The sequence below is a fragment of the Pongo pygmaeus genome, chromosome 7, assembly GCF_028885625.2.
Source record: "Pongo pygmaeus isolate AG05252 chromosome 7, NHGRI_mPonPyg2-v2.0_pri, whole genome shotgun sequence".
Taxonomy (NCBI): Eukaryota; Metazoa; Chordata; class Mammalia; order Primates; family Hominidae; genus Pongo; species Pongo pygmaeus.
Genome location: NC_072380.2, coordinates 71174259 through 71200414, shown reverse-complemented (window position 1 = coordinate 71200414; position 26156 = coordinate 71174259).

Below are 26156 nucleotides of genomic sequence, written 5' to 3'. Positions count from 1 at the left end.
TATATGGGCTATTTTGTCCTTCAGCTCCTGTATCACTTTATTGTGATTCTTATTTCCCTTAGATTGAGTTTTGCCATCCTCCTGAGTCTCAATGATCTCTGTTCCTCTCCATATTCCGAATTCTATTTGTCATTCTAGCCAGTATGGCCTGGGTAAGAACTCTCGTTGCAGAACTGGTGCAGTCATTTGTAGGCCATACGACCCTCTGGTCGTTTGTGTTACTGGAGTTCTTGCATTAGTTCTTTCTTAATCTCTGTATGTGAGTGTTCCTTTAACTACAGTGTAGACTGCATACAGTCAATAGACTTATTTTCTGGATGTTTTAACTAGGCCAATGCTTTGTGTAGGGTCTTTATTTGAAGCTGACCACTTGTCTCTGGTTTCAGAGGGAGGTATGTTAGTTAGGTATTCTTGGTGTTGAAGCTTTGGGGTGTGGTCAAGCAGGTGGCACTTAGGCTTATTGGTCAGTTGGTAGACTCTTGCTTGGTTGTGTGGTTCTCCTATATTTCCTCACAATTGAAGCCATGTTCTCTCTCAACGCTCTGAAAGTGTGGGTTTCTTTCCCCCTTGAGTGCTGGCTATAGATCACAACTTGGCATTCCTGGGTTGCCCAGCAGCTCTGCGGCAATCTCAGTGTTTATGTTCCTTCCCCAGCTTAGAGACAGCAGAGGAGAGGATCTCAGTAGTGGGTGTGGTCAAGGGTCATTTGTTTGTCTCCTGGAGTAATCAGCTCAGTGTAGTCAGCCCAGGATGAAGGGTCTGTGCTGTGAGTCTAAGCCAGGGGTTCCCTTTCTGGTGATGAGTAGTGGAGGGTGTGTGGGACCCGTGGGAGACAGACTGGCCTCCTCTCCTTGGTTCAGCTTGTTGAAGGTGTGGATAAGGCACTTAGGGTCTTTGCTCCTTGTTAGTCCAAGGGTGGCAAAGGCTGTTCCACTGCAGAAGAGTGGGAGAGAGGCTTTCAATTGTCCCAGAGGCTCTATCTAGAGAGTTGCTGAGATGCTACTGGCTCAATAGCTCTGGCAGGGAGTGGCTGGAGGCCCAGGCCTGCAGGACCTGCTCAGTGAGGAGATATGGGAATGGGCATCCAAGTAACACTCTTGCCACTTTTCTGTAGGGCTGCTGCAGTATACTTGGGGCCCACTGCAGTCTTTAGTTGCCTCAGATTTTCCAGTACCTAGAGGTATCACCAGTGAAGGCTATGAAACAACAAAGATGGCAGCCTGTCCCTCCCTCTTAGAGCTTTTTCCCAGGGAGATAAGGGCCTGGTGCCGACCCAAAGGCACCTGTAGGAAGTGGCTGGAGATGCCCACCCAGTGAGGAGAAATGAGATCAGGGATCCACTTTAAAAAGCAGTCTGGTCACATTTTGATAGAGCAGCTGTGCTATGCTGGGGGTCCACTTCAGCCCCCAGTTGGCTCAGATACTCTGAAGCTCAAAGGCTGGAATGGCTAAGTCATTCAAATAACAAAGATGGCGGCCTGCCCCTCCCTCTGGGAGCTTTGTCCCAGGGAGGTTAAAAATCTCTGTCGGCCAGAGAACACCCACAGGGTTTTCTGGAGGCCCCATTTGGGAGGTCCTGCCAGTGAGGAGGAGTGGGACCAAGACCTGCTTGCCTAAAGAAGCAGTCTGGCCACATTTTGGTACAGCAGCTGTGCTATGCTGAGGGATCCCTTCTGCCCCTGATTGGCTCAGACTCTCCAAAGCCTGAAGGCTGGATCAGCTAAGTCACCCAAACAGCAAAGATGGTGGCCTGCCCATCCCTCTTGGAGCACCATCCCCAGGGGAATTCAGATCTCTATCAACTGGAGAACACAGGTTAGGGGGCTGGAGGCCCCAGTTGGGAGGTCCCACGCAGTGAGTAGGAACAAGACCAGGCACCTGCTTAAATCAGCAGTCTGGCCAGGTTTTGGTAGCTGTGCTGTGCTAGATGATCCCTCCCACCACCAATTGGCTCAGACTCTCCAAAGCCTGATGGCTGAAACAGCTAAGGTGACTGAACAGCAAAGATGGCAGCACACCCCTCCGTTTAGGAACTTTTTCTTAGGGAAGTACAATGCCACTACTGTGGATGACTGAAATGCCAAGCCAGTGGGTCTTATCATTTTGAGGTGCCATGGAAGTGGGGCCTGCAGGCTGTTACTGGATTCAACATCTTTCCTAGAGGTATGTATGGGTGTCTAGCCTCCTACCTTGCCAGAGCTGCAGCTACTTTTGCCAGAAAGCCCAAGTATCTAAGTTTCCAGGGTCTCTATGCATGCCTGGACAGCTGTTCTGCCAAGACTCTATGTAGTTCTGTCTGTCAGACTGAAGGCCCATGGTGGAGTGCGTTCACAAGGAGATCTCCTGACCCAAGGGTCGCAAAGATCTGTAGGAGAACCGTGGTTTCCTGGGTTGCTCATTCACTCACCACTTCCTGGGTAGCAGAGGTTCCCTTGGCTCCATGTTGTCCCAGGTGGACCATTGCCCTGCCTTGCTTTTCTTCATTCTCCACGGGTCAAGTTGTTTCCTTGATTAGTCCCAATATGAGTACCTGAATGTTTCAGTGGAAGGTGTTGTATTTACTCGCCCCTTCTTTCTTCTCTATGAGAGTCATGCACACTAACTGCTTCTAGTTAGCCATCTTGGCCACTTCCCTCTAAAGTCATTTCCAACAAATTCAAAAACAACAACAAAAAAAGGGCACACTCTTTAAAATCTCACAAATCAGGAAAAAAATAGAATATCAAATTCTGGAAAATAAGAAACAGATTCATTAATAGATGACATAAATGTATATCAAGAGTCACCATAGGAATTATTTTCAAAACAAAACAAAATATTATAGCAGTATGTGGACTCCTAGTTAGTCCTTGTGGGTTGGAAATATATAGCTATAATATAGCTATGTTAAAGATAAGTACACAAAAGTCAATATATTCTTCAATTTCTATACACTTGGCTGAAATATACATTGGAAACAAAAAGATCCAACTCATGGTAATAGAAAAATAGAAAAAATATTTTAGAAATCAACTTCAGTAATTTATGTACAATAGGAAAATAATCCACAATATATTTAAGATAAATAATTTTTGCCAAATGGGAAATAGAATCATTAATGGTATGCTTTTTTAAATAATTAAAATACACAAAAATTTTTATCTGTAGCTAGTTTCCTAATATTGTTAACTCTGTGACTTCTACTAATTTTTATCCCAAGAAGTATAGTTTTCTTTTTTTTTTTTTTCAGTTAAAACAGTTTATTTTATTTATTTATTTATTTTTTTTTGCCTTCAAGCATCTGTTTAACAAAGCACATCTTGCACCGCCCTTAATCCATTTAACCCTGAGTTGACACAGCACATGTTTCAGAGAGCACAGGGCTGGGGGAAAGGCCATAGATCAACAGCATCCCAAGGCAGAAGAATTTCTCCTAGTCAGAACAAAATGGAGTCTCCTATGCCCACCTCTTTCTGCACAGACACAGCAACAATCTGATCTCTCCTTCCTTTCCCCACACTTCTCCCCCTTCTTTTCAAAAAAACCGCCATCGTCCTCATGGCCCGCTCCCGATGGTCGCTGTCTCTTGGGAGCTGTTGGGTACACCTCCCAGACAGGGAAGCTGGGCAGAGGCGCTCCTCACTTCCCAGACGGGGCAGCGGGACAGAGGCGCTCCTCACGTCCCAGACGGGCCGCCGGGCAGAGGCCCTCCTCACTTCCCAGACGAGGTGGCCGGGCAGAGGCGCTCCTCACATCCCAGACGGGGCGGCCGGGCAGAGGCGCTCCTCACTTCCTCCCAGACGGGGTGGCGGCCAGGCAGAGGTGCTCCTCATCTCCCAGACGGGGTGGCGGCCAGGCAGAGGAGCTTCTCACCTCCCAGACGGGGCGGCCGGGCAGAGGCGTTCCTCACTTCCCAGATGGGGTGGCCGGGCAGAGGCGCTCCTCACTTCCCAGATGGGGCGGCCAGCCAGAGGTGCTCCTCACTTCCCAGATGGGGCGGCCGGGCAGAGGCGCTCCTCACTTCCCAGATGGGGCGGCCAGCCAGAGGCGCTCCTCACTTCCTCCCAGACTGGGTGGCAGCCAGGCAGAGGCGCTCCTCACTTCCCAGACGGGGCGGCCGGGCAGAGGTGCTCCTCACATCCCAGACGGGGCGGCTGGGCAGAGGTCCCCAAGGAGTATAGTTTTCAATGATACCTCCAGTTTTCATATATTCTCCACGTGTATTAATAACATCAATGAGTGCTTACTCTTTTTTCTTTTCTTTTCTTTTTCTTTCTCTCTCTCTCTCTCTTTTTTTTTTTTTTTTTTTGAGATCGAGTCTCACTCTGTCACCTGGCCAGACTGGAGTGCAGTGGCACGATCTTGCCTCACTGAAACCTCTACCTCCTGGGTTCAAGCAATTCTCCTGCCTCAGCCTCCCAAGTAGCTGGGACTACAGGCACACAATGCCACGCCTGGTTAATTTTTGTATTTTTTGTAGAGACAAGGTTTCGCCATGTTGGCCTGGCTGGTCTCGAACTCCTGACCTCAGGTGATTTGCCCTCCTTGGCCTCCCAAAGTGCTAGAATTACAGGCATGAGCCACTGCGCCCAGCCAATAAGTGCTTATTCTTCTTATAAATACTTTGCTAGAGTCAACACTGTACATTGCTCAAAAATGCTGAGAAAATGTTGAAGACCCTATTCACACAACTTGAGAATGTCTCCCAATGGACAAGGATAATACTGACCATTTTCCAAATGTCCAAAAGCTATCTTTCTAAGTTGTGTAACCACAGATAATATGACAAAGGAAAACATCTTTAGAAAGGGAGGAAAAAAGGGAAGGAGGTGTGGAGGGATGAATGGAAAGTAAACCAGAGAAATCTCAATACTATAGTCCCAGCAAAAGAACGGGGACCAAATGAAAGTGATATGATGAAAAACAAGAGAGAAGAAAATATAAACTGTTGAATATTTCATGAATGAGGGAAACTAGATAATTTAAGAAGAATGAGAGCATGAATGGAGGTATTACTTTACCTAGAAAACATGTCACTTGAATTCTCTAGGAGCTCAACACAAATCTTTTTTTTTTTTTTTTTTTTGAGACAGGGTCTGACTGTGTTACCTAATACAGTGGCTATTCACAGGCTCAATCATGGCACAATACAGCCTCAAACACCTCCTGCCTCAACCTCTCGAGTAGTTGGGACTATAGACACACACCACCGTGTCTGCCTTCCCAATACAAATCTTAACTTCAGTTGAAAGTGAAGAGGTTGAAACAGTCAGGTTGAAGTTACAATTACTTTGCAGTTTACTACTGAACTCATTAATAAAACTTAATTTATATAAAGGCTCTAAATATTCAAATTCCTACTTCATCTATCAATCCATTTGTCAGCTTACAGATATATAAAGTCACCAAATTATAGAGTTAGAAATATGTCCACCATCTAGTCAGTCTTTCAAATATTACAGATTAGGATACTAAACCTCTGTTGTTATCTAGATCAAATACCCTGTTTCAATTACATCAATGTTTTATGCCATTATTTGCAGTCCTGCGAGTGATGTTTTGAAACCTCTTTTTTTGTTTGTTTTTTTGACACAGAATCTTGCTCTGTCACCCAGGCTAGAGTACAGTAGCGTGATCTTGGCTCACTGCAACCTCCACCTCCCGGGTTCAGCAATTCTCCTGCCTCAGCCTCCCAAGTAGTGGGGATTACAGACAGCCACCACCACACCTGGTTAATTTTTGTATTTTTAGTAGAGACAGGGTTTTCACCATGTTGGCCAAGCTGTCTCAAACTCCTGACCTCAGGTGATCTGCCCGCCTCAGCCTCCCAAAGAGCTGGGATTACAGGTGTGAGTCACCGCACCTAGCCGAAACCTCTTTCTAAAAAGAACCGTGGAAATTATCCAGAGGTGATATTATCTATTCTAGTGAGCTTCAGATTATTCCTAACAGCATTCCAACAAACTGTCAAGGAGCCCAAAGGTAGTAAAATGCACTGGAAAAGTGGAAAACATCCTCCCAAAGCAGGGTGACATTTTCCTCCTTTCCTTCCCTTGTCTTGATTTAGCTTATGCCAAACCACCTAACATTTCACTAGAGTTATGGTTTGGAGCTGCTTTCTTGATATATGCAGAAAAACAATCTTTGGACTCACTGATTTTCTCGATGTTTGTCTATTTTCTATTTCATTGATTCCTGCTCTCCTCATTAATATTCCCTTCCTTTTAATTATTTGGGTTTGATGTGATCTTTTTCTAGACTCAAGTTGAAAGCTGATATAATTTATTTCTATACATCTTCCTTTTCTAATATAAACCTTTGAAGTGATAAATTTTACACTAAATTTTGCTTTAGCAGCATGTTCCACAAATTGAAATCTTTTGAATTTTTAGTTTTAGTGAGTTGAATTTTTTCTTTGACTCATGGGTCATTTAGAAATGTGCTGTTTAATTTGTAAATACCAGGAAATGTTGCAGATAGATGTGTTATTGATTTCTATCTTAATTTTACTGTGGTCACAATACATACCTTTATTATTTCAACATTTAAAAATGTATTTAGGCTAGTTTTATGGTATGGCCTGGAACATGGTCTATCTGAATGTTTTTCATGCTTGTTCTCTGTTGCGGCTGAGAGTATTCTATAAATATCAATTATGTTAAGTTCCTTGGTAGTGTTACTCAGGTCTTCTATATCCTTTTTGATATTCTATATGTCCTATTACTTACTGAGAGAGAATTATTAAAATCTTCAAATATAAATGTAGATTTAACCATGTCTCTTTAACACCTGTCAGTTTTTGCTTCAGGTATTTAGAAGCTCTATTATTAGGTATTATATATTAAGGATTATTATATTTTTTTGATAAACTGACCCATTTTTAACAGTGAAATCTCTCTCTAGTAATATTCTTTGTTCTGAAGTAGATTTTAGCTATGTTATACCTTCTCTAGTTTTCTTATGTTTGTCATAATAAAGCTTATTTCATCTTTCACCTTTAATCTACAGTTTTTTAAATTTAAAATGGTTTCCCTTTAAAAAGCATATATTTGTCTTGATTTTCTATCCTGCCTCTCATTCTTTTAATTAGAATTTAATTTAATGTAATTATTCATGTATTTAGGTTTAAGTCTACCTTCTTGCTCTTTGTCTTCTCTTTATTCCATTTATTCTTCTTTTTTCCTTTTCTCTTTTTCTTCCTTCTTTTGTATTATTTGTTTGTATTGCATTTTATCTCCAGTGTTGGTTTATTATCTGTGTGTTGCTTTATTTATTTTTTGTGTGATGGCTCTAGGATCTACAGGATGCACTTTACACTTAATTTAGTCTACCTTCAACTAACATTATATTTCACCTAAAATATAATAAAATTAAAAGAGTATATTTCCACTTCCTCCTCCAATTACTTTGTTATTGTTGTCATACATTTCACTTCTACATATTCTATAAATTTCACAATGCATTGTCACTATTTCTGGATATTATTTTTGGATCAATTAATTTTTTAAAAAATCCTAAAAACTAAGAAAAAATTATTTTATTTTTACTCATGTAATTATGTTTTCTGATTCTTTTGATTCCTTTGTGTAAATCTACATGTTCATCTGACAATTTCAGCCTCATGAGCTACATTTAACATCTCTTATAGTTCAGGTCCAATGGTCATGAATTCTCTCACTTTTGCTTGTCTACAAAAGGTCTTTACCTTGCTTTTATACTTAAAATCTGGTGTTCACTGGATAAAGAATTCTAGATTGACAAGTTGTTTTTTATTCTGATAGCACTTTCAAGATGTTCATTGAATGTCTTCTGGTTTTCATAATCTCTGACAAGAAGTCTGTTGTCATTCTTTTTATATAACATTTTTTTTCCAGCTTCCTTTAAGTCTTAGTCTTTACCCATTTTGTGAAATAATTTGTTGCAATGTGCTTGGTGTTAGAAATTTGGAAATTGTTTATATCTTTAATTTTTTTCTTTGAATCTTTCTCATCCTTTTGGAACTCAAATAGCAAATTTGATAGACCACTTGATGTTGTCCCACATTTCCCTGAGGATCTATTCCTTTTACTAAATTTTGGGTTTTTTTTGTGCTTCATTTCAATCATTATGGCTTCAAGCTCATTTATCTTTTTATATTTTTGCTTGTGTCTACTCTGCTATAAATCTCATCTAGTGTTTTTCTCATTTTAGTATTTCTCATCTCCAGTTCCATTTGTTTTTTTTAAAAATCTTTTATTTCTCATTTCATGATGTTCATGTTTTCCTTTAAATCCCTGCTCATATACAGAATAAAATAGTTCTTTTGAAGTCCTTTTCTGCCAATTCCATCACCTTTATTATTTCCCGGCCTGTTTCTCGTGGCTGTTTTTTCTTTTAGTCATGGATGCATTTTCTAGTTTTTGTCATATCCTAAAATTCCTGACTAGATGCTAGATATTGTATTGTTACATACTTGAGTTCTGGATTTTGTTGTACTTGTTCTGTCAGGCTTTGTTTCTCATAATAAGCTTGATCCCCATGAGGCTATTTTTTAACCTTTTTTAGGGTGAGTCTAGAGTAGCCTTTATCCTAAGTATTATTTAACCATAATATTAAATTAAGAACATTTTGACATTTCTACTAAATCTCCTGAGTGACCTAAAATAATTTTACTGTAGCTGATGAAAGCTTGACTATCTCTCTATCCTGTGTGATCCTTGGAAATTATTTCATTTACAGCTCCCTGATATTTCTTCACTGGTTTCATGTATTATCACTTATGTGGACACAATTAAGAATTAAGAAAATACTGTAGGAGACTCTCAAATTGTTTCCTAAGGTTTCTTTTTCTATGTAATATCCCCCTCTCTGCCCCATAACCTCTAGACTCCTCAGTTTTCTTAAAGTCCAATCTCTCTCCTCTCTACTTAAGATCCCTCTCCCTGAACCAAAAACTAAAATGGGCCCCCAAGAAAAAGCCAGAGCAATTCTAGGGCTCATTTCATTTGTATCCTTCTCAAAGATCAGAGTTCTGTGCTGCCTGTTATCTAATGTACAAAAAATTGTTATATATGCTTTCTCTAGTTTTCTAGTTGTTTACAGTAGCAGGAAAAACCTGCCCCATGTTGCTCTAAGAGTTTGAAAAAATCTTTTGGTAAAAACCTTTGGAAAGGTTTAAAAAAGATTGATCCATCAAAAACAAAAAGAAAATTGTAAATTCTAATAAGACAATCAGCTTAGTGTTATTTAAACATATCAATATAAAAAATTATCAATGTTCATTATTATACTACAATAATTTTACATTTAGATTTTGTAAGTGCATTTTTAATAATCAATCTTTGAAGTATATGTATGTCTACTTTTTAGAAATTGGACTTCAATTTAACATTTTATATTATTTTAATAGTTTTAATAATATTTACAATATACATATAGTAGTACCCCTTTATTCACTGTTTTACTTCCTATGTTTCAGTTACCCATGGTCAACTGTAGTCTGAGAAATAGTAAATGGAAAATTTTAGAAATAAACTATTTATACATTTTAAATTGCACACCTTTCTAAGTAGCATGATGAAATCTTGCATCATCCTGCAGAGGATGTGACTTCTCCCTCTGTCCAGTTATCCACGCTCCCTGTTCTACCAGCCCATAAGTCACTCAATAGCCTTCTCAGTTATCAGATCAGCTGTCAGTGCTTGGATCCAAATACCCTTACTTTATTCCCAAAATACAAGAGTATTCATGCTGGCAATTTGGATAGACAAAGAGAAGCCATAAGAATTCCACTTAAGTGGAAAGGTAAAAGTTCTCTACTTAATAAGAAGACATAAAAATTGTATTCTGAGGTTGCTAAGATCTACAGTAAGAATGAATCTTTTTAATCCATGAAATTGTGAAGAAGGAAAAAGAAATTTGTGATAGTTTTGCGATTACACCTCAAACTGCAAAAATTATGGCCACAGTACATGATAAGTGCAAAGTTAAGATGGAAAAAGCATTGAATTTTTTAGTGGGAGATGTGAACAGAAATGTGTTTCAATTGACAACATCTGTGTTGCCTCAAAAAGCATTGAGCCCATAGGAAGCCATTTTTTATTCATACATAATAGATGTACATATTTTAGGGTACATGTGATACTTTGATACAATAATATAATGTATAAAGATAAAATCAGGGTAATTGGGATATACAAAGCATTTTATCATATCACACCATCAAAAGAGGATGGGTAAGTACAATATAATAAGATTATTTAGAGAGAGAGAAAGAGGCCACTTCATGCAATTTTCTTACAGTATTTGTCATAATTGTTATATTTTATTATTAGTTATTATTTATATACATATATATGAAAAAGCATGGTGTAAATAGAGTTCAGTAGTATCCACAATTTCAGGCATTCACTGGGGATCCTGGAACATAGCCCTTGCAGATCATAGAAGACTACTGTCACTGAATTTCACACATCACTTTCTTAGTACATTAATATGTTCTGAATTGGGCTGACGTGTTTCTCTGCTAAAGTCTGATGTTGGTAATCTATTCCAGTTCAAACCATATATAACAATGTGTGTCTGCTCGTGTATGTGTGTGTGTGTGTGTGTAATTAACAAATCCTCAATAATAGATTCCTCCATATATTTTCCTTAAACTATTGTCACATGCCTATTTGTCTGCTTGTGCATTTTAGCAGGTGACTAAACTGATCAATACATGAAAGAATATAAAAGGAAAAACAAATGCTATTTCTAAGAACAGTTAAGATATAGTATTATTTTGAAAGATCAACATATACATAATAGAGTAATATTTTATGTTAAGACAATTGTACTTTGATCACACGATGGTATTACACATATTTGGTGCAGCATTTTTCACAAGAATTGTCAGATTAAAAATTTGAGAATCATTTATGAATTTGGTGTTAATTCTATATCAGAAAGACAGCTTCTGATTTTAGGAGCATTCTAATGAGAAAAATTTGACATTTTTATAAAAATGTAGTTTATGATAAGGCTAACTGAAGTGTATGTTATTGAAAATAGGAACTGTGATTATATTTTAATGGCTTACTTTCCTTTATAATTAGCAGAAGGTGAAAGTTTATTAAATTTAGGGAAAAAACAATTTAACTAAGTTCTACCTAATACTAATTTAACCCTCTGTTGACATAGTTTCAATTATGAGAATTAATTAAAAGCCTATGGGTAATGAAATATCATTTTCATAAAAGGAAAATGTATGTTGCTCTTCTAAAAGCAAAAATTGAAGATGAAATAGAGATGACAGGTGGGAAAGAGAAAAACAGTCACACTCTCTTTTCCTCTTTTCACCTAAGACAAAGCTTATGAAGGGAAGGGCTTTCTTCTGGGTACCCTTGGTCTCTTTGCAGAAAAGCTTGACTTTAAGAAAATGAACAAAAGGGGAAGATTTCTATTCTCAGAACAGCATTTTAGGAAAACTAAGATGCTGCAATAGACTATAGAATGGTTGAACAGGAATGGTATAAAATTATTAATAATAATCCTGGAAGGAGCCAGATGGCCAACTGGATGCAACCAGGAAATGCCTCTCCTCAGAGAGAAACCAAAATGTCATGTAAACCACCACACTTTGAACAGATTTTTTTGTTCTAGACAGAGTCTCGCTCTGTCACCCAGGCTGGAGTGTGCAGTGGCGTGATCTTGGCTCACTGAAACTTCTGCCTCCTGGGTTCAAGTGATTGTCCTGCCTCAGCCTCCCAAGTAACTGGGATTACAGGCATGCACCACCACACCCAGCTAATTTTTGTACTTTTTGTAGAGACAAGGTTTCACCATGTTGCCCAGGCTTGTCTCAAACTCCTGACCTCAAGTAATCCACCCACCTCAGCCTCCCAAAGTGCTGGGATTACAGGCATGAGCCACAGCTCCTGGCCAGAACAGATTTTTTGAGAGAAAACACTGAAAGTCAATAGAAAGGTGACAAAAACACCAAAGTTGAAGAGAGAAGAGGCTGGGAAGCCTGCACAGAGTTACTGCGTGCCAGGGTCACCTCCTGGTTCTGAACAGGTCCTAGAGTGAAGGAACTGCAGGGCACCACACTCCTGCCATGGACCCCTGGGATCCTAATAGCAAGAGATCCCAGGACTCCCAGATATTTATACTGTCAGGGGGAAATGGTTCAGAGAATAGGCAGAGGCAGAGTTCAAACCTGTGCAGAGTCCAGAAGGTTTTGCACCTGGGACAGCTGGAACAAAATGCAACCATAGGTGCTCATGCCCCCAGGCTCTCTAGCTTGCTATGAGTGGCTCTAGTTCCTGCTGAACCAAGAGAGAGCAGGGCTGTCTTTGCCACAGGACTGGGCACACCTGATCTGTGTCTTCTTGTCTGCTGGTCCTTCCCAAGGACCCTGCCTGGTCACTCCACAAGAGGATTCACACAGCATAGCCTCTACTGCCCCACCTGAGTGTTTTGCTGTTGGCCAGACAGCAGGTCAGCAACCCTGCACAGCCATTACTCCACCCTGAGGGACCAGAGGAAAAGCCGCAGGCTCAGTCTCAACCACACAGGCTCAGGTGCATTGAGCTGAGATCTGGGGCCTGGCTCAAGCCAGGGAGGAGCCCCACTCTCAGAACACCAAGAAGAGTGAGAGGTAGTTGGTGTGCCAGTGCAGGAGCTAGGCATTCTTCTCTCCATAAGACCAGTCCAAGAAGGGCATACCCTGTTTGCCAGCCACAGCCTCTACCCATGAGAGTCCCATGGCCTGGAACACCTAACAGCCCAACAATCTGGGTGCAGAAGGATTGGGACAAATCTAGCTTCTTGGGCTGGCTCCTGGGGCAGACACTGGAGGGAGACCTGGTCATGGGGAGCATGAGCTGGGTGGTCCCCACAGAGGTCTGCTGGGCAAAAATCCCTGGGCTAGGGGAACCATATGAGCTGCACACTCACAGCACCATTGGCCTGACCAAGGATCCTCTGCCCTTGAACCACTTCATCACCAGAGCGCCTGCAGACATACACTACAACTTGCCCTGACTCTGCCAAGCTCAGAGGACCAGTGGGTGCCTGGGTGGTTATGGGTCTCCTGGCAACATAACCTTCCTCTTGGGCTGCTCCTAAAAGGGGTAGAGAATGCCACCCGCCCGGGCCACCCTTGGGGCTAAGGAAACACAGAAACTGTGTCAGTGATTGGAGGGGGCTTCCCCAAGGCTCAGGAATGGAACTGGTGAAGGGGGTCATCTCTTACCACTTATTTCCCCCTCCCCAGACTGCTGCTGCAAGCACATGAAAATACAAAAGAGGCATGTGGCCAAGAACCCATCTGCCAGCCCTTACTCTTAAGTGCCATCTGCTGCATTGAAGCCTGAATTACACCACCAAACAAAAATAAATTCCTTCAGCACACTTTGCCTATGAAACCCAACATAGGAATCCAGCCACAGCTAAGAAACTAGTACAGAGCCTTAGCCCTCTGAAAGCACCCAGAAATGATGCACATTTGTAGTGTGTAGTACATACGCATCATAAACTACAGTCAAACACGCAAGGGGAAAAAAGGAATATAAAAACAAAAAGCCCCATCCAAACAACAGCAACTTTAAGAAGATTTTTAAAAACCACTCCTTTCATATGAAAATCAGTGCAAGAACTCTGCCAATTCAAACAGAGTGTGGCCTAACCTCCAAAGGATCTCACTAGCTCCCCAGCAATGGATCCTAACCAGATTGAAATGGTGGAAATGGCAGTCATAGAATTCAGAATATGGATGACAAGGAAGCTCAATTAGATTCAAAAGAAAGTTGACACTTTGGGAGGCTGAGACAGGCGGATCACCTGAGGTCAGGAGTTCAAGACCAGCCTGGCCAACATGGCAAAACTCTGTCTATACTAAAAATACAAAAAATTAGCTGGATGTGGTGGTGCGGGCCTGTAGTCCCACCTACTCGGGAGGCTGAGGCAGGAAAACTGCTTGAACCCTGGAGGCGGAGGTTTCAGTGAGCCAAGATCGCACCACTGCACTCCAGCCTGGGAGACAGAGTGAGACTCCGTCTCCAAAAAAAGAAAGAAAGAAAGTTGAAACCCAATCCAAGGAAGCCAGTAAAACAATCCAACAGTAGAAAGATGATATAGCCATTTTAAGAAAGAACCAAATTGAACTTCTGGAATTGAAAAATTTACTACAGGAATTTCAAACTATAGTTAGAAGCCTTAACAACAGACTAGTATAAACTGAGGAAATAATTTCAGAACTAAAACCAACTCAATCAGTGAAAAATTAAGAAAGAAAGAAATTTTTTTAAACGAACAAAACCTACAAGAAACACGGGGTTATGTAAATAGACCAAACCTACAACCCAATGACATTCTTGAGAGAGAAGGAGAGTAACTTGGAAAATATGACTGAGAATATAGGTCACGAAAATTTCCGTCATCTTACTAGACAGTTCAACATGCAAATTAAAGAAATTCAGAGAACTCCAGCAAGATATTATACAAGACAACCATCCTTAAGGCACACAGTCATTAGACTTTCAAAGGTCAACATAAAAGAAAAAAATCTTAAAGCCACCTGCAGAAAAGAGTCAGATCACTTACAAAAGGAACCCCATCAGGCTAGCAGCAGACTTCTCAGAAGTGAGCTTACAAGCCAGAAAATATTGGGGGCCTATTTTCAGCATCTTTAGAGAAAATAAGTTCCAACCAAGAATTTCATACCCCATCAAATTAAGATTCATAAACAAATGAAAAACAAAATCTTTTCCATACAAGCAAATGCTGAGGGAATTAATTACCACTAGACTAGCTTAACAAGAAGTTCTTTTTTTTTAACATATAAATTGCTCACAATAGAGCCTCAAATAGCTCAAATTTGTTTTCTTCTTATTATTATTTTTCTTCTTCTAGTTAATTTTTTTTCTCCAACTTTTATTTTAAGTTCAGGGTACATGGCAGGATGGCAGGTTTGTTACATAGGTAAACATGTGCCATGGTGGTTTGCTGCACAAAACATCCTATCATCTAAGTGTTAAACCCAGCATCCACTAGCTATTCTTTCAGATGCTCTCCCTCCTCTTACCCCTAACCTTCTGACAGGCCCCAGTGTGTGTTATTCCTTCCCACCTGCCATGTGTCCGTGTGTTCTCATTATTCAGCTCCTACTTATAAGTGAGAACATGCAGTATTTGATTTTCTGACTTCCTGCATGTTTGCTGAGGATAATGGCTTCCAGCCCCATGAATGTCCCTGCAAAGGACATAATCTCTTTCTTTTTTAATGGCTGCATAGTATTCCATGGTGAATATGTACCACATTTTCTTTATCCAGTCTGTCACTGATGGGCATTTAGGTTGATTCTATGTCTTTGCTATTGTGAATAGTGCTGCAATGAACATACACGTGCATGTCTCTTTATAATAGAATGATTTATGTTCCTTTGGGTATATACCCAATAATGGGATTGCTGGGTCAAGTGGTATTTCTGCCTCTAGGGCTTTGAGGAATCGCCACACTGTCTTCCACAATGGTTGAACTAATTTATACTCCCACCAATCATGTAAAAGCATTCCTTTTTCCACAAGAGGTCCTTAATGAAGCTCTAAACATGAAAACAAAAGAACAATACCTGCCACCACAAAAACACACTTAAGTGCATAGCCCACAGACCCTATAAAGCATCTACAGAATCAAGAGTACAAAGCAACCAGCTAACAACACCACAATGGTATTAAAACCTTTTATATAAATGCTAACCTTGGCTGTAAATGGCCTAAATGCCCCCATTTAAAAGTCACAGAGTAGCAAATTTTATAGAAAAGTAAGATCCAGCTGCCTATTGTCTTCAACAGACCCATCTCAAATATAACAACACCCACAAGCTCAAAGTAAACAGATGGAGTAAGATCTATCAAGTGAATAAAAAACACAAAAAAGCAGGGGTCACTATTCATATATCAAGTAAAAAAGACTTTAAACAAACAACAGTTAAAAAGGACAAAGAAGGACATCATTATATAATGATAAATGGTTTAAACATTGGAGCATCCAGATTCATAAAACAAGTATTTCTAGATCTAAGAAAAGACTTAGCCACACAATAATAGTGGGGAACGTCAGCACCTCATTGACAGCATTAGAGAGATCACTGAGGCAGAAAACTAACAACGAAATTCAACACTTGACCAATTGGACCTAATAGACATCTAGAAAATATTCTACCCATCAACCACATAATACACATAATTATCATGTGCACACAGAACATACACAAAGATCAACCACATGCTCAGCCATAAAGCAAGTCTCAATGAACTTTAAAAAACTGAAATCATACCAGCCATACTGTCAAACCACCATAGAATAAAAATAGACATCAAAACCAAAATATCTCTTGAAAACACACAATTACGTAGAAATTAAACAATTGTTCCTGAATGACTTTTGTGCATACAATAAAATTGAGGCAGTAAGTTTTTTAAAATCTTTGAAATAAATGAAGACAGAAACACAACATACCAAAATCTCTGAGATGCAGTAGAAGCAGTGTTAAGAGGAAAGTTTATCTCTCTAAATACCTATCTTAAAAATTTAAAAAGCTCTCAAATTAATGATCTAACATAACAACTAGAGGAACTAGAAAAACAAAAACAAACCAATTCAAAAGATAGCAAAAGAAATAACTAAATCAGAGCAGAACTGAATGAAATTGAGACATGAAAATCCATACAAAGGATCAGCAAATCCAAAAGTTAGTTATTTGAAAGGATAAACAAGATTGATAAACTGCTAACTAGATCAACAAAGGAAAAAAGTGAAATGATCCAAATAAGCACAATCAGGAATGACAAAGATGGCATTACAACCAATCTCACAGAAATACAAAAGAACCTCAGACTGCTATAAATACCTCTATTCACACAAACTAGAAAATCTAGAGGAAATGGATAAATTGTGGAAACACACAGCCTCCCAAAATTGAAACAGGAAGAAAATTAAACCACCAACAGACAAATAATGAGTTCTGAAATTGAATCCGTAATAAAAACCCAGCAACCAAAAAAGAGTTCTGGACCAGACGGATTCACAACCAAATCACACCAGACATACAAAGAAGAGCTGATATGAATCCTACTGAAGTTATTCCAAAAAATCAAGGAAGATGAACTCCTCCCTAACTCATTCCATGAATCCAGCATCATCCTGATGCCAAAATCTGGCAAAGACAAAATGAAAAAGGAAAACTGCAGGCCGATATCCCTGATGAACATAGGCACAAAAATCCTCAACAAAATACTGGCAAACTGAATCCAGCAGCACATCAAAAAGTTAATTCATCACGATCAAGTAGGCTTTATTGCTGTGAAGCAAGGTTGTTGGTTCAACATATGCAAAGCAGTACATATGATTCACCACATACACAGAATTAAAAACAAAAACCAAATGATGATCTTAAAGACACCGAAAAAGCTTGTGACGAAATCCAACATTCCTTTATATAAAAACTCTCAACAAACTAAGCATCAAAGGAACATACTTCAAAATAATTAGAGCCATCTATGACAATCCCATAGCCAACATCATACTTAATGAGCAAAAGCTGGAAGCATTCCCCCTGAGAACTGGAAGAAAACAGGGATGCCCAGTCTTACCACTCCTATTCAACATAGTACTGGAAGTCCTAGCCAGAGAAATCAGGCAGGAAAAAGAAATAAAAGGCATCCAAATAGTAAAGAAGAAGCCAAACTATCTCTCTTCACTGACTATATGATTCTATACTAGAAAGTCATAAATACTCTGCCAAAAGGTTTCTAGAACAACCAGTAAAGTTTCAGGATACAAATTAAATGTACCAAAATTAGTAGCACTTCTATACATCAATAATGTTCCAGCTGAGAGCCAAATCAAGAATTCAGCCCCATTTATAATAGCCATGAAAAATAAAATACCTAGGAATATAGCTAACCAAACAGTGAAAGATCTCTACAAGGAGAATTGCAAAACACTGCTGAAAAAATCAGAGATGACATAAACAAATGGAAAAACATTCCATGCTCATGGATTGGAAGAATCATTATCATTAAAATAGCCATACTGCCCAAAGCAACCTACAGATTTCATGCTATTCCTATAAAACTACCAACTTTACTTTTCACAGAATTAGAAAAAAAAATTCTAAAATTCATATGGAAAGAAAAAAGAGCCCAAATAGCCAAAATGATCCTAAGCAAATGGAACAAAGTGGGAGGCATCACATTTCCAGATTTCAAACTGTACTACAAGTCTACAGTAACAAAAAATAGTATGGCACTGGTACAAAGAAGACTTACAGACAAATGGAACAGGATAGAAAACCCAGAAATAAATCTGCACGCCTAAAACTATCTGATCCCTCCCCCCAAAATATTTGTGGCTAAGTCCTCAGAAGCAATTGCAACAAAAACAAAAATTGGCAAGTGGGACATAATTAAACTAAAGAGTTTCTACAGAGCAAAAGAAATTATCAACAGAGTAAACAGCCAACCTACAAAATGGAAGAAAATATTTGCAAATTATGCATCTGACAAAGGTATTATGGAACTTTTAAACAAAACAACAAGCAAAAAGCAAGTAACCCAATTAAAACATGGGCAAAGGATACGAAACATTAACTTCTCAGAAGAAGACATACAAGTGGCAAACAAACTTATGAAAAAATGCTCATCATCACTAACCATCAGAGAAATGCAAATCAAAACCACAATGAGATGCTATCTCACACCAGTCAGAATGGCTACTATTAAAGTCAAAAAACAACAGATGTTGGCAGGACTGCAGAGAAAATGGAACACTAATGCGATGTTGGTGGAAATGTAAATAAGTAGTGGAAAGCAGTTTGGAGATTTCCCAAAAAACTAAACACAGAACTACCTTTCAACCCAGCAATCCTTTTATTGGGTATATACCCAAAGGAAAATAAATTGTGCTACCAAAAAGTCACATGTACCTGTATGTTCATCACAGCAACTGTTCACAATAGCAAAGATATGGAATCAATCTAGGTGCCTATCAGTGGTGGATTAAAGAAAATGTGGTACATACACACCATGGAACACCATACAGCCATAAAAAATAATGAAATTATGTCATTTGTGGCAACATGGATGCAGCTAAAGGCCATTACCCCAAGACAACTGATGCAGAAAATGAAACCCAGACACTGTATGTTCTCACTTATAATTGGAAGCTAAACATTGAGTACACAGGGACATAAAAGTGGAAACAATAGACACTGAGGACTACTAGAGGCGGGAAGGAGGGAGGGGAAGGTTGAAAACTACCTGTTGGGTACTATGCTCACTACTTGAGCGGTAAGTTCAATTGTATTCCAGACTTCAGCATCCTACAGTATACCTTTGTAACAAACCTGCATGTGTAGCCCCTGGATCTAAAATAAAAGATGAAAAAAAATTATGTTGGTACTTTATCCATTTGGAACATTGCTGTTTGCTGATTTTTCAAGAGATAAGTTTGTCACCCAGGATAGAAGTCTCTCTTCATGGGAAAGTAGTATCACCTATTCTGTTGTTTACCCAGAACTAGACATGTAGTAAGACTTTAATTTTTTTTTTTTTTTTGGAGATGGAGTTCCTCTCTGTTGCCCAGGCTGGAGTGTAGTGGTGTGATCTTGGCTCACTGCAGCATCCACCTCCAGGGTTCAAGCGATTCTCCTGCCTCAGCTTCCTGAGTAGCTGGGACTACAGTCATGCAGCACCACGACCGGCTAATTTTTGTATTTTTTAGTAGAGATGGGGTTTCACCATGTTGGCCAGGTTGACCTTGAACTCCTGACCTCAGGTGATCCACCCACCTCGGACTTCCAGAGTGTTGGGATTACAGGCGTAAGCCCCCACTCCCAGCTTGTAGTAGGACTTCAAATACTAGTTTAATTTATTTTCTCAGCCTGTTTGTTCTTTTCATTAAATTTATTTGCTCCTGAATTTTTATCTTGTAGGGATCCTTGTTTTTCATCTGCTATCTACAAGGGGAAATGATCAAGAGAACTTAAACAGGCCTTATGACTCAGACCCTTAAGAGAAAATCTTAGTAAAAAGTTTAGAACTTTGTGCTCTGGCAGAAATATGTTTCTTTCTTTTCCCCTTTCATTGGTTGCATATGGGAGAAATAATGGCAATGGCCTGATTGCTTGCCTTGACAACAGTGAATCAGGACTCACACAATTGTTGTTTTTTCAGGGCAGGAGCTGTACCTTTATCATCTAGACCTTTTGAATGACCCTTAAGAGCAAGGACAGAGCTGACTACATTTTATGAGAAGATTAAAAATGAAATCTATTGTGGGTAAGAGCAGTCAATGCCACACAGATTCCCTGTTTCATCAAATGGTTAATAGTTGAGATTTATTACAGATAGAATTAAGACCACCTGCTACTCCACCTTGTACCATTTCACTGCTAATAATAATAGCAATGAATTTGGAAGTGGGAATTGTTAAAAGCTCCCTTTTGTTTATAGTAAACACTTCCTATATCTCAAATCTTTAAAATTTAAGATTTAAAAATATTTTCTTCTTAAATCCTGTATGCCTAATCTTTCTGCCTATTCTGAAAACACCTTTTCCTTCTGTGTGTGTTTTTTTTTTTTTTTTTGATTCCTTGGGACCTATTGCAACAATTGACTCTTTTTAATACAATGCCTCCAATGTATTTAAGCCTTTTTCACATAAGGATACTGAGTTTCCATTTATTTATTAATGTAATAAATATTTACTGAGTCTCTCTTCTGTGGCAGCCACTCTTCAAGGTGCTAGAGACAGAGCATTGATCAAAACAGGCAAGGCCCTCCTTCTCATAGAGTTTGCATGAGTAAATGAGTAAACAAATAAATAAAATAGATCTTTTATAGTATAATAAGGGATATAAAAATAATAAAAGATGGTAATATTATAGAGATTGACCAGAGAGCCACTTTAGATTGAGTAAGTAGAATATGAACTTATGACAAAGACCTGAAAGAGATTCAGAAGTTAACCATGAGAAGATTTCAGGAGAAGGTGCAAGTATAAATGCCCTAAACTGAGGATGGACTTGGATAAACGGAGGAACAGAACTAAGGCTTATTCATAGAGGGTGGCTTTATTTCTAGCTCATGTGAGAAATAAAGGCTGTGTACTTCTAATGTTCAGTAAGATAACAATTTTTCAAAGATAGTACTTCCAACTGGAAAGTCTCTTATTTAAAACCACATTATGAAACATCAAACAAAATGCTAGAAAATTATTCACTGACAATATCTTTATCTTCTGGGAGTGGTTGTGTTTGTGGAGGGCTAACAAAAAGTTAGAAAGGAGTGCAATAGCGGAAAGTGCTTAGGTAACTTTACGGTGTTACTAACACATATTTCAGGCCGCTGTAGGTGTTTGAAGGGTGGCTACACCCAAGCAGCTTGTTAGACCTAAAAACATCCAGAATGCTTAATCAGAAACTTCTTCTATTTTCAATATTGACAAAAATGATAAATACTGGTAGATATTTTGGAAGTTGAGGCGAGAAATAAAATGCTCTGGATTGGATTTCACCCTGCAAGTATCAGTTCTGAGGCCAGATTATCAACCTTTTGAACAAATGAGCATCAGACTAGCCTGGTTTTTTTTTTTTTTTTTTTTGCCAAAATTACAAATATTGTTATAAAGTAAAGAAGTAACTACAGTAATTAGTTATTTGCTTATTTTCGCAATTCTATTCAAAGTACAACAAATGATTTATTAAAATTTTTTAAAATGGCAAAAAACATGTCATGCCTTTGCAAATAATTTTTAGCAGCTGTTGGATTCATGTTGGGGTCTAGAATAGTCCTTAAATGTAATAAACATTAAAAGTAAGTAAAACTTCAAATACATTATTATATTCTGGAAGAAGGACTGGGCAGGAGAAGGAATGCTGGTTGGGAGGGGGATGGGAAGTTGGCATTGTGTTCTAGCTCAGAGGTAGTTCTCAAGTCATGTCTTTATTCATTCATGTCTGAGTCATAGAAATGGCTGTCAGCAGAAACAAACAAATAATATTTACAAAAAAGTGATATTTTATGAATTAAGGCTCCTTAATTATCTCTAAGCAAGCTTGCCTCTACAAAATCTCCTTAAAGATAATCATGCTGGATTGAAACAGTGATAGGGGCTAAATGCAGGGGTTTTTCTTTTCTTCCTCAGCATGGCCACAGAGAAGTATCACGATGAGATAAAACGCACTGGGATCATCACAAGAAGTAAGAGCAATCTGGGGAAGCAGCTCAGGGATGGGGCACTGGTGAGCCCTTTGCAGCTAGATATTAGAGAGACATCACTATACCAATTGGTGGATGAGAAATGGTAGCTGAGAACAAGTTTGGAAACATTTATCATATACTATCTAGGCGATGGCAGAAATAGTTAACAATATTGAGGGTGTGGGAGGGAGAAACTACAAGGCACAATAGAATTAGCCAGAAAATCCTAAGTTAGTTACAGTTACTTGTTATGGTGAGAATCAATCAAAACAGTATCCTTAAGACTTTGTAGAGGATTGTTTTCAAATAAGTGATTAAAGTTACGAACCTGGGCTAGAATTTTAACCATATCTTCCATACAAAGAAATAATGAATTATTCAATAAATGATAAGCAATTGTTTGCATTAGTAATGACGCAATTAGCTGCAATCCAGACTTTGCCATAATGTATATAATAATATCTATTCCAGAGGAGTCACTGTGGACACCCAATTTGAAGCACACTAAAACAATCTGGAAAGTCTCCTCTCTCCTAAATCATTGTTCATTCAACCGGGAAGCTTCCCTTTATATCCTGAGAGAAAATGCAAGGAGCAAGGGAAAGAAATACAAGACAACCAATTATCTTATGATAATTTGAAATGGGAGGGGAAAAATAGAAAATATTTAGCCCACCAAGGTTTCAACTTGATGGAGGACAGATAAATGAGTCTAACAATCACTTAGGGAGTTTTTCAAATGACACTACTCCCAAGTCCCTACCCAGAAAGGTTCTACTATAGATTCTGATATGCTCTTATTCAAAGCCCCTGTTAAGCAGGTGCAAATGATTATCCTTGACAAATAATAAATGTCTAAATGTTATTATGACCTCCTGTATAGATTTAAGTTGCTTGTGATAGAGCAAGTCTACTACTAAGAACATCTAAAAACTAAATACACCATAAAATAATTTGTTTAAAGGCATCAGAGACCTACTAAAGCAAGGAGAATTAGACAGAGCAAGAGCCATAGAGAGCTGAACTGATTGTCTGCAGCAGCTTCTTTTTCTCTGAAAAGACTTGTTGATTCTGTGTGCAAGAGGAGAGACTGATCATTTGGGTGGCATCCCAGCAGGAAGACCAACCCTTGGATAAAGAGAAATATCTGTGCTTTTGGCAGCCCTGTGAGGCTAGAGGTGTAAAACTGGAGATTTTAGGGGCATCAAATAATAGCCGTTTTGCCTTCAAGGCATTTGCAGAATTGTTAAGAAGTGCAGGTAGAAGGCAAAACAGCTAAGCAAACTGAGGAATAAAATGGAAGACTCATAATGGGAGGGACTCCTTGCTTATACCACTTAGCCAGTGAACAGAAGTATACAGCCTAGAATCGTAGGATGAAGTAGAAGTACACTAAGCCTTATCAAAACTTTAATCCTGACTGGACTCATTCAGTTCCTGATTGGATTAAGATAATCATCTAAGAAAAGCAAGAAGTTTTCCTTATTATCTTGATCCTCCGCAATTTTATGTGCCAAAAGACAAGACCAAAATAACAAAAACCAACAATAACCAAAATAGGCAATAGAAACATAGATATTGAGGTTAGCAGATAAGAATATTAAAGTAATTACATTTAACATATCAAATAAAATTTGGGAACATGTAAAGAAAATAACTAAAACGATGGAGAAGTTCATCAGAAAATTAGAATACAAGAGAAATAAATGGAGATTCAAAAACTAAAATGGACAATGTCTAAAAATTGATTTAATAGTAGATTGAAGGAGAGATAATGGCAGAGAATTTTTCTGAACTGATGAAGGTTGTCAACCCCGGGTTCCTGTGTAAACCTCAGAAAGACAAGTACAACAAATCCTACTTGACACATCATAATAAATCTTATAAGAGATGAGAGTGGAGTTGGGAGGAAAACAGAGACAGACAGACGGACATACATGCAGACAGAAAGAGACATTTTAAAAGTCGAAAGAGAAAAATGATATATTACTTTCAAAGAATAAATAGTTAAGACTGGAAGCAGAGTTTTCAATAGAAATATGGACACCAAGATACAATGAAATATTGTGAATATAATTTTTAATGTGCTACAAAATAAAGCACAGCTTAGAATTTTATAACCAACAAAAATATTCTTCAAAAACAAATGAAACAAAGATATTTTTAGACAACTAAAATATAAGACATTTTATCTAAGAAAAAGCTGAACTGAAAGAAAAAATTATGATTCAGATAAAAAATTTAAAAACTAAAATATGTTTAAAATAAAAAATACTTGCCACTTAAAAGAGATGCATTTTTAATATAAAAAAGTGAAATATTTAAAAGTATAATGAAAGAGTGAAAAATATCTACCATGAAAATACTAACCAAAATAAACATATTTTTATACTAATATCAAAGCATATTTTAATGCAGAGAGCATTTGTAGACACAAAAAGAATTATTTAATAATGATGTAAGCATCAATCCACTAGGAAATTATAACAATTCAATATCAATATGCACTCAATAACATAATGAAAAAATTGATAAATTTTGAAAGAGTAGACAAATTTATGTTCATAGTGACTTTGGCACACATTCTCAATAGGTGACAGAACAAGAATATAAAAAGATATAAATTGAAAGAAAACAATTACCAAGTTTAAGTTACTTCAGATATATAGAATATTGCTTTCACTAACAACAAAACATACTTTTTCCATCTACTTATGGAATATTTACAAAAATTAACCATATGCTACATTATAAAAAAGCCTTTAAAAATTTCAAAGGATTGCTCTCACTCAGAGTATATACTCTGCCAATATTGGAATTAAACTAGAAATGCGTGAGTAAAGATGACTAGAAAATCATCAACTGTTAGCAATCACACAGCTAATTTCTAAATAACATACTAGTCAAAGAAGAAATCACAAGAAAGTCAGGAAATATTGTTAACTGAATGAAAATGAAGATATCACATACCAACACTTACAGAATACAGCTACAATTCTTAGATTAAAATTTATAGCTTTTTATGTATGTATTGAGAAAGAAAAAGACTGAAAACCAGTCATCTCATATTTCACATTAATAAAAGAAAAGCAAAAGGAAGTAGAAAGGAAAAAAATAAAAAAATAAAAAATAAGAGTCAGGGGCAGTGGCTCATGCCTGTCATCTCAGCATTTTGGGAGGCCAATGTGGGAGGATTGCTAGAGGCCAGAGTTCCAGATCAGACTGAGAAACACAATGAGACCTCATTGCTAGAAAAAAAAGAAAAAATACAAACATTAGCCAAGTATAGTGGTGCACACCTGTATTCTCAGCAACTCAGGAGGCTGAGGTGGGAGGCTCAGTTGAGCCCAGGAGGTCAAGGCTGCAGTGAGCTGTGACCATGCCACTGCACTCCAGCCTGGGTAATAAAGTGAGACCCTGTCTCTAAATAACATAGAAAAAATCAATGAAATCAAATAACTAAAATACAGTATAAAAACCAACAAAGCCAAAAGTTATTTATTTGAAAAAAATAATTAAGGTAATAGTATTATTTTGTCTTCATTTATACCCACATATTGTCAAGGTTCAGGACAATCTTGGTTAAATAAATAAATAATTTAATGGATAAAAAGTACTGTTCGGTATAATGCAATGTAAATGACATTCATGTGTGACATTGTACAAAACAGTATCTTAGAAGCTGGATTTGCACTAATAATATGTTTTGGAAGGAGAGATGCATGATGTTGTGGGAAGTCAGGGACCCCAAATGGAGGCACTGGCTGAAGCCATGGCAGAAGAATGTGGATTGTGAAGATTTGATGGACATTTATTAGTTCCCCAAATTAATACTTTCATAATTTCTTATGCCTGTCTTTACTGCAATCTCTAAACATAAATTGTAAAGATTTCATGGACACTTATGACTTCCCCAATCAATACCCTTGTGATTTCCTATGCCTATCTTTA